Source organism: Bufo bufo, chromosome 4 (assembly GCF_905171765.1).
Source record: "Bufo bufo chromosome 4, aBufBuf1.1, whole genome shotgun sequence".
Classification (NCBI taxonomy): Eukaryota; Metazoa; Chordata; class Amphibia; order Anura; family Bufonidae; genus Bufo; species Bufo bufo.
The window spans coordinates 295,618,784-295,628,343 of NC_053392.1; positions in this window are offsets into that span (position 1 = coordinate 295,618,784).

Below are 9,560 nucleotides of genomic sequence, written 5' to 3' on the forward strand. Positions count from 1 at the left end.
TTACCCCTGACAATGTCTAGGGCACTCACTCTGGCAGGATAGAAAAAACAAAGCAAAACTAAACACCAGATCTGCAAAATGCTGTCTTGACTTACTAGTCCTGTCATGTTGGAATTTTTCTCCTGTTTACCTGTTCATACCTGCAAACCGAATTAAAAGACTGACTTATTACATGACTAACTGATGAGATGAAGAGATTGTTTGTTTTTCTTTCTCCTACACCAACTGTTCATGTGCCTTTTTTTGGGCCCAATGCCACGCTATAGCAAAAAGTATGTATATAATTGCATTGCACTTTATCTACAGTATATCTGCTAAAAAAAAGTTAAGGATTCGGGTGAACAATAAGAATACTGTAGGTATGTATAGTGTGGTGTCATTGTACCTCCACATAAAGCTGTTCTTCTCTTATATACCATTACAAGCCTTAAAGACGTTTTGAAAGAATGGCGATCAAGGGGGTTGGCAACCCTTCCCCCACCACCTTGTCTCTGTAAAGGAAAAATGACTTACCTGATTCCTGGTGCTGGCTCCCCACTTCTCCTGCGATGCTTCGCTGGGCTCCCTTGATATCAACATCCAGTTTGACATCGCCACAGCCAATCACTGGCTGCCTCGGTGACTGGCTTCCCTTACGTCATGACAAATTATCACACGATGAAAGGGAATCCGGTCAAACCAGATGTTGACATCGAAGATGCCTAGTGGAGAATCGCAGGTCTAGAGGAGAAGGAGCAGGGAGCTGGCACCAGGAAGCAGGTAGCTCATCTTTCCTTTAGAGGTCCCCCATTCTTGTACAACTCCTTTAAAGGGTAACTAACCTTTTAGTCGAGTTTATTTACAAATATTCTAAATGCCCTGAAACAAATTTTTGTAATATACTTTATTTAGGGATTTTACTGTTTTACTGAAAAAATAGGGACCTGAAGTTCAAGGTGTCTATGGCACTTTGGAATCAGTACACTAGTACACAAATAGGGGCCGCAGGAAGCTCTGTACCGGTAGGAGTATGCATTGATTCTTGCATCACACATTGTTGCAGGGTTTCCTGTACCTGATGTGCTATGCAGAGCTTTTAGCGGAGCAGGCAGAGGCAGCAGCGATGTGTTATGCAGAACTCCAGCCTGTGCCTGTTCCGCTTGGCTAAATTTTTGGCCCAGCACATCGGTGCAGGGTCTCCTCAACCGATATGCTATGCAGAGCTTTTGGCTGAGTGCAGTGTACACATCGCTGCTGCCTTTGCCCACTCTGTGTAGCTAAAAGCAAGAAACCCTGCAAATGATTTAGAAAAAGGGCAGAATGAGTTAAAAAAAAAAAAAAAGAAGCATTACTCAGCTTAAGGATCTGGCATCTTTGCTGTTCTAACACTTGTTCTGTCCCTGCTGCTCTCTGCTTCCTAGCAGCATCGTGCTCAGAGTAGCGAGGATGATAACCTCATTTCACTGCGCATGTGCTCAATATGAAGTGAGGTATAACTTACTTTACTCGTGACCAATGCCGCTGAAGAAGAGTCCTGGACTCTTCTCCCAGTAACTCTAAATGACATAGGATAGATGGGTTTGCCATGGGCAGGTTAGGGACCCAAAACCCCAGCTGTATAACAGCATGCTAGTAGTTTAGGGGCCCCAAACTAGGTGACAGGTTCCCTTTAACCTTAATTGATATACAACTGGGTGACACCTTTATGTTCTTATGTAAGTCATTGATGCATAATAATTTATTACAATTTTACTCGTGAAATGTGTTACAGACGTGCAAGTAAAACCAATTCTGACTCTGAGCCTTGTAGTTAGGCGGCATCCAGTCCGTAAAGGTTGGAATATAATGTAGAGGAAGATGACAGCGAAGTTTATTAGAAGTGAAGCAGTGAGTGAATATGTTTAGGGATGTGAGGCATGTTTTGTGTCATAGTTTCCAGGGAGACTGTCGTCACCCAGTTGGTTCTCCTGACACAGTTTAGCGGATGGTTGCTGAGAAAGTTGAATGTACAACTGATCATATAGTACACAATACAGTGTTCCCGGCTGACCACAGGAGAGTGGCTAGTCGAATGCACACTGATATCTCCACTGAGATGGTAGGAATGTCACATTTTATATTCATGCCATTTATATTTATTCATCTTACTGCAAAAAAAATTGGATACATTTAGATAAAACGTTGATAAATAAATGTTTGCAGAACCATGGCCACTCTGTGAGTGATTGATCAGTGATTGCTAGCCAAAATCATAAGTGAAGACTACAGAGAAATATGATATAATGGAAAGATTTGTACCTGTTCAGTTTTTTTGACCCTCATCTGGTTTTTGCTCACAACCACTGATGAATCACTGATCAAACAGTGACTGTGTGAAAGTGGCCTGGAATCCACCAGAATTAACCTCCATATGCTTTTGTACAGTATAGACTCATAGGGCCAGATTTATCATTCCTCTGACAGCTCACTCCACTTTCACATATGGCTAAAGTCAGGTTTAGCTAAGTCAGATTTATGATCGGCCCTTTAAGACTGTAATAAATGTGGTTGGACGGTAGCAGTTTATCCGTCAGTGAGCAGCTTTACAAAAGTCGCATGTTCTATTGAAAAGTCTCATAAGATAAGCATGGTCCTCACTGGAGTAAAATTGCACATTTTTTTGCGACTTTTTTGCGACGTTTTAAATAGTTGCAATAGTAAATCTGTCTAGAGATTAGTTTACATAATAAAACACGCCCACTTTCAGAAAACTGGCAAGCATAGTGCAGAGCAGAAAAAAGTCGCAGTTTTAGCGATTGCGCAAAAATTTGCGACTTTTTCACTCCATTATTCTGATTTGAGCTAATGATAAATCTGGCCCATAGACTTCTATAGGTGCTGTATGAGCTCCATATAGCTGAGCTGTAAAATGGTTGTGGTCCCCATATCCAGTCACGTGCACTCTCTTATTGTCTGCACCTCAAGAACATCGCCAGATTCTGCCCTTTTCTTACAGTGGAAACGGCCAAAATTCTTGTTGCTTTGATTCATTCTCATCTTGACTACTGTAACTCTTTACTAATCGGTCTCCCTCTCACTAAACTCTCCCCCCTTTAGTCTGTCCTAAATGCTGCAGCCAGGCTCATCTATCTATCCACCCGCTATACTGATGCTACTAGTCTGTGCCAGTCACTTCACTGGTTGCCCATCCACCACAGAATACAGTTGAAACTTCTCACCCACAAAGCTCTCCACAGTGCTGCACCTCCATACATCTCCTCCCTCATCTCCATCTACCACCCTATTATCCGTTCTGTTAGCGACCTAAGATTAATATCCTCCATAATTCGTACCTCTCACTCCCATCTTCAAGACTTTTCTTGAGCTGCACCTACTCTCTGGAATGTTCTGCCTTGGAATATCAGGTCAATTCCCAACTTCCCTACCTTCAAACGTGCCTTAAAAACTCATCTTTTCAAGCAGGCTTATCATGCTTCCTAAACTGATTCCTAATAACTTCCTAATAACCCCCCCCACACACACTTCCTCCAACTCTTCAGACCCAAACTCGATCTTCTGACAGTAATCCCCACACCCAAAGCAGATCGGCCTACACCACTCCTTTCAGTACAAAAATGGCTGGACCACTTCATATAACATTCAACCCCACTTTCTCATAGATTGTAAGCTCTTCAGAGCAGGACCCTCACTCCTAGTATTTGTCAGTTGTATATTAGCCGGTAACTTTGTGATGTCTTTTGTTTTGTACATGAACCCTCTGAATTGTAAAGAGCTGTGACGCTATACAAATAATAATAATAATAAAATATATTTATATAGCGCCACCATATTCCGCAGCGCTATACAAATTCATAGGGTTCATGTACGAAACAAAACTAACTGGCTAATATGCAATTGAAACACTAGGAGTCAGGGCCCTGCTCGCAAGAACTTACAATCTATGAGGAATTGGGGGTGACACATAAGGTAGTTGATTGTGATAAGTAGGATTTGAGCCATTATTGAACTGACAGGAGTGGTGCCAGCCGATCTGCTTCGGGTTTAGTACTACTAAAGGATCGAGTTTAGGCCAGAGATGTTGGTGGGGGAGAGGTTTAGTCGGGGAATAGTCATTTTAGGTAGCTTGATAAGCCTGCCTGAAAAGATGTGTTTTTAATGCATGTTTGAAGGTGAAGTTGTGAATTTACCTAATATTCCGGGGCAGAGTATTCCAGAGAGTAGGTGCGGCTCGAGAAAAGTCTTGAAGATGGGAGTGAGAGGTACGAATTATGGAGGTTATTAATCTTAGGTCGCTAACAGAATGGAGAGCACGAGTAGTGTGGTAGATGGAGATGAGGGAAGAGATGTATGGAGGTGAAGCACTGTGGAGAGGTTTGAACTGTATTCTGTGGTGGATGGGCAACCAGTGAAGTGACTGGAACAGACTAGTAGCATCAGTGTAGCGGTTGGATGGATAGATGAGCCTTGCTGCAGCATTTAGGACAGACTGAAGGGGGGAGATTTTAGTGAGAGGGAGACCGATTAGTAATGCGTTGCAGTAGTCAAGACAAGAATGAATCAAGGCAACAACAAGAGTTCTTGCCGTTTCCACCGTAAGAAAAGGGCGGATTCTGGCGATATTCTTGCGGTGCAGACGACAAGAGCGTGTAAGTGATTGAATATGGAGAACAAAGGAAAGATCAGAGTAAAATGTAGCCCCAAGACAGCAGGCATGTTGCACAGGAGTTATGATAGTGCTGCAGACCGAAATGTAAATATCAAGTTTGGGTGAGTTAGTAGATGGGGGAAAGACAAGAAGTTCCGTTTTTGAGATGTTCAGTTTTAGATACAGAGAGGACATGACAGAGACAGCTGCCAGACAATTACTGGTGTTTTGGAGTAAAGCAGGGGTTATGTCAGGGGATGAAGTGTATAGTTGGGTGTCGTCCGCATAGAGATGGTATCGAAAGCCAAATATATTCATAGTCTGTCCGATGGGGGCTGTATAGAGGTAGAAGAGGAGAGGACCTTGTACTGAGCCCTGAGGAACGCCGACATCAAGAGGAAGAGGAGAAGAATAAGAGCCAGCGAATGATACACTAAAGGAGCGACCAGAGAGATAGGAAGAGAACCAAGAGAGAGCAGTGTCCTTAAAGGGAACCTGTCACCAGGATTTTGTGTATAGAGCTGAGGACATGGGTTGCTAGATGGCCGCTAGCACATCCGCAATATCCAGTCCCCATAGCTCTGTGTTCTTTTATTGTGTAAAAAAAATTATTTGATACATATGCAAATTAACCTGAGATGAGTCCTGTATGTGAGATGAGTCAGGGACAGGATTCATCTCAGGTTAATTTGCATATGTATCAAATCGTTTTTTTTACACAATAAAAGCACACAGAGCTATGAGGACTGGGTATTGCGGATGTGCTAGCGGCCATCTAGCAACCCATGTCCTCAGCTCTATACACAAAATTCCGGTGACAGGTTCCCTTTAAGGCCAATTGAGTGGAGCATGGTGAGGAGGAGTTTATGGTCTATGGTATCAAACGCTGCAGAGAGATCCAGCAGAATCAATAGCGAATAGTCACCATTTCTTTTTGCTGTTAGGAGATCGTTAGACACTTTAGTAAGGGCAGTTTCTGTACAGTGAAGAGGGCGAAAGGCAGATTGTAAGGGGTCAAGGAGAGAGTTTGCAGAGAGATAGCTTATTAAGCGAGAGTAGACAAGACGTTCAAGGAGTTTAGAGATAAGGGGAGGTTAGAAACAGGTCTGTAGTTAGCAGCACAGGTCGGTTCAAGAGATGGTTTCTTTAGTAGTGGGGTGATAATAGAGTGTTTGAAAGAGGAGGGAAAGATACCAGAAGAGAGAGACAGGTTAAAAATTGTAGTTAGGTAAGTGATAACAGCCGGGGAGAGGGACTGGAGGAGGTGTGATGGAATAGGATCACTGCTACAGGTTGTGGGTCGAGAAGAAGAGAGAAGCCTGGAGACTTCTTCCTCTGTTATAGGGTCAAAAGATGAGAGAGAGCATGTGGAGGAGTTGGAGCGAGGACGATTAAAATTATTTGGGGACTGGGAGATTATTTCCTGCCGGATACTGCCAATCTTGTCTCTGAAGTAAGTGGCCATGCCATCAGGTCAGTAACAGGTTCTGGAACTTTAGGGCTTAGAAGGGAATGAAAAGTGTCAAAGAGTCGTTTTGGGTTATTTAAGAGTGAGAAGATGAGAGAGGTGAAGTACTTTTGTTTGGTAATGTTCAGAGCCAAATTATATGTTTTAAGCATAAATTTATAATGGAGGAAGTCTGCTGATATTCGCGATTTTCTCCATAAGCGTTCTGCAGATCTGGAGCAGCGCTGTAGAAAACGTGTTTCAGGTGTGTGCCAGGCTTGCTGTGTTCTGTGTCGAGAGGGACGGATTGATATTGGAGCAACTTCATCTAGGGAGGTTTTGAGGGTTTGGTTGTAATGATTGGCAGCCAAGTCTGGACAGGGGAAGAAAGTGATTGGGGTAAGAGCCAATTGTAGGGTGTTAATAAGTTGCTGGCAGTTAATGGTGTGTAGGTTTCTGTAAGTGTGAAAAGTAGGATTGCCTTGAGAAAAGTGAGAGGTCTTTATGGTAAATGAAAGAAGATTGTGTTCAGAAAGTGAGAAGGATAAGTTACTAAAGTTTGAGACTGAGCAATGACGGAAGAAGACTAGATCAAGTATATTGCCCTGTTCATGCGTGGCAGAGGAAGTAAGTTGTGATAGGCCAAGAGAGGAGGTTAAAGAGAGAAAGTGAGTGGCTGATGGGGAGATAGGATCATCAATAGGGATATTAAAATCACCCATAATAAGTGTTGGTGATTCAGAAGATAGGAAGTGAGGAAGTCAAGTTGCAAAGTGATCCAGAAATTGGTGGGGGGAGCCTGGGGGACGATAGACATCTGCAAGTCTCAGGGGGAATGGATGGAAGAGTCTAATGGTGTGAACCTCAAAAGAGTGGAATGTGAGAGAGGGTACAGGGGGAATGACCTGAAATGTGCACCGTGGAGAAAGTAATATGCCTACTCCTCCACTGTGCCTGTCATCAGGTCTGGGGGTATGGGAGAAGTGAAGTCCACCATAGGATAGGGCAGCAGGGGAAGCAGTGTCAGAGGGTTGAAGCCAGGTTTCAGTAAGGGCTAGCAAGTTCAGAGAGCGTCAGAGGAAGAAATCATGGACTGTGGGTAGTTTGTTACGGACCGACCGTGCGTTCCAGAGTGCGCAGTTAAAAGAGACTGGAAAGGAAGTGCAGTTAACATTAATCAGATTTTTGGAGTTTCTGTGTGTGGCAGAGGAGAAGTTAGCAACAGAGGGCGGTAATAAACAGAGGGAGGTAATAAAGATTATTATTATTATTATTATTATTATTATTATTATTATAATATGTGGGCAAATATAGAGGTAGGTTTATCAAAACTGGTGTAAAGAAAAAGTCTTAGTTGCCCATATCAACCAGTCAGATTCCACCTTTTATTTTTCAGAGATCCTTTGAAAAATAAAAGGTGGAATCTAATTGGTTGCTATGGGCAACTAAAACCATTATCCTTTATGCCAGTTTTGATCAATCTTCCCCCATAATCTTGCTTAATGAAGCTGCATTCACTTTTGACCAGTAGCACTTGCCAACCAACTTGCTATTTGTAATTCCCAGATCCAAATTGTATTGTTATTTTTTTTTTAAATACAACTTAAATTTTTATCATGAAGTGTCCATTTTTACAGAAAAACTGAAATAAGCCGGTGCTTTGGGAAATATTAATTTTATTCCCGCTGAAAATTTTTATTCTCGCTTATTCCCCTCTACTTTTTGGTTAGTAAAATCATTCAGAAAAAAGGTGATATCATTACATCATCATTCCCATAAAACCTGCCTCCCTGGTAACTTTTCTGCACAGCTTTACTGCATTACTATGCTGCTTCATTTATGTTGTAGGAAACATTTGCTATAAGCTAGTTTATAAATTAGTAAACTTCAGACTTCATTTTTATGTTATTCCACTAGTTAAAAAAGATTTACAGCATGTTTCACATAATGAATTATCGAGTGTTATTGAAATCTGGCACTCGTTCCCTCTGCAAGTAGTGTCTGCTTTCCATGCTGCACCTGCTACCCAACAAAATAAGTAGGGCACCTATTTTTTTTAAAGTTACCACGCTTATTTGTTATTTCATTAAAGCACCAGCCTCATAAAATGATAAAAAAAAGGTTGAGTAAAGATGTTAAGTGTAACCAGTCAGCAGACCAGAAAGCAAACATTGGAAACCTAACACATCCTAGCAAAATCTTTTCGTTACAAACTGAAATGTGTAAAAAAAAAAAGGAAATGTTCCCACTGCTCCGTAAGAAGTGTCTAATGACTCAGCTGGAACATTACTCCAGGGCACTGGTTCTTCTTGATGTTCCACTTGTTTGTACCGCAGTCAAGTGAACATTTGACAATTGTACAGTAAGCACAATGGAAAAAATCACACTGTCTAAATTTAATTGTCTTTATAAAGAAAATGTAGCCATAGTTTATTAACCCCTTCAGGACCCTGCCATTTTCACCTTAAGGACCAGGCCATTTTTTGGCAAATCTTAGGCCCCTTGCAGACGAGCGTGTCCAGATTAGGTCCGGATGCGTTGCGTCTGCGATCATGGAAAATTGTGCGAGTAGATACACAATTGCAATCAGTTTTGACTGCGCTTGCATTCCGATGTTCACTTTTTATCACGCGGGTGCAATGCGTTCTGCACGCTCGTGATAAAAAACTGACTGTGGTACCCAGACCCGAACCCGGACTTCTTCACTGAAGTTCGGGTTTGGGATCGGTGTTCTGTATATTTTAATATTTTCCGTTATAATATGGTTATAATGGAAAATAATAGCATTCTTTAATTCAGAGTGCTAAGTAAAATGTCCATTGTGGGGATAAAAAAGAAATATATATAACTCACCTCATCCACTTTGTGGCGTTTCGAAAGTCAGCTATGTACAATCACGCACCTGTGTAGAGCAACCTCTATGTGCACGGGAGTGACTTGTTGAATTTGACTTTCTCCACTTGCAGCTTACGCATCAGACACCTAGGCGTTAATCAAGTAGCCTTTTAATCCGGAGATTGTATTACAAGATGTTGCAGGGTAATCCTGATGGTAAAAGAATTATGCCAACAATAACTCCTAGCTCAGAAGATGGATGCTGCTACTCAGGAAGCTGAGCACACTATGAGCAAGGCATTACTGGAAAAACAGGAAGTGGCTAGGCTAAACTAACTAGAAGCCTGAAAACGGGGGGGGGGGGGGGGGGGGGGGGAGCATACCAATACACAATGCAAAATACTGGAACAGAACACTCCCCGTCTGGTATCTGGTACCACTATATATATGCATACGATGGAATTGTATAAAATAACTATAGCTTGTAGATGCAAATAATGTCCATCTACCTGAAAAGGAAACATGCAATGAACATTAATCAAATCAAAAAAGTATAAGTCTTCAGTTCACGCCATAGAGCTGGTATTGGAAACAGTCTTAGAAGATGTTGAGCATCTTTGGTAGATGGGATCTTAACATGGAAGTTCTGCAGGC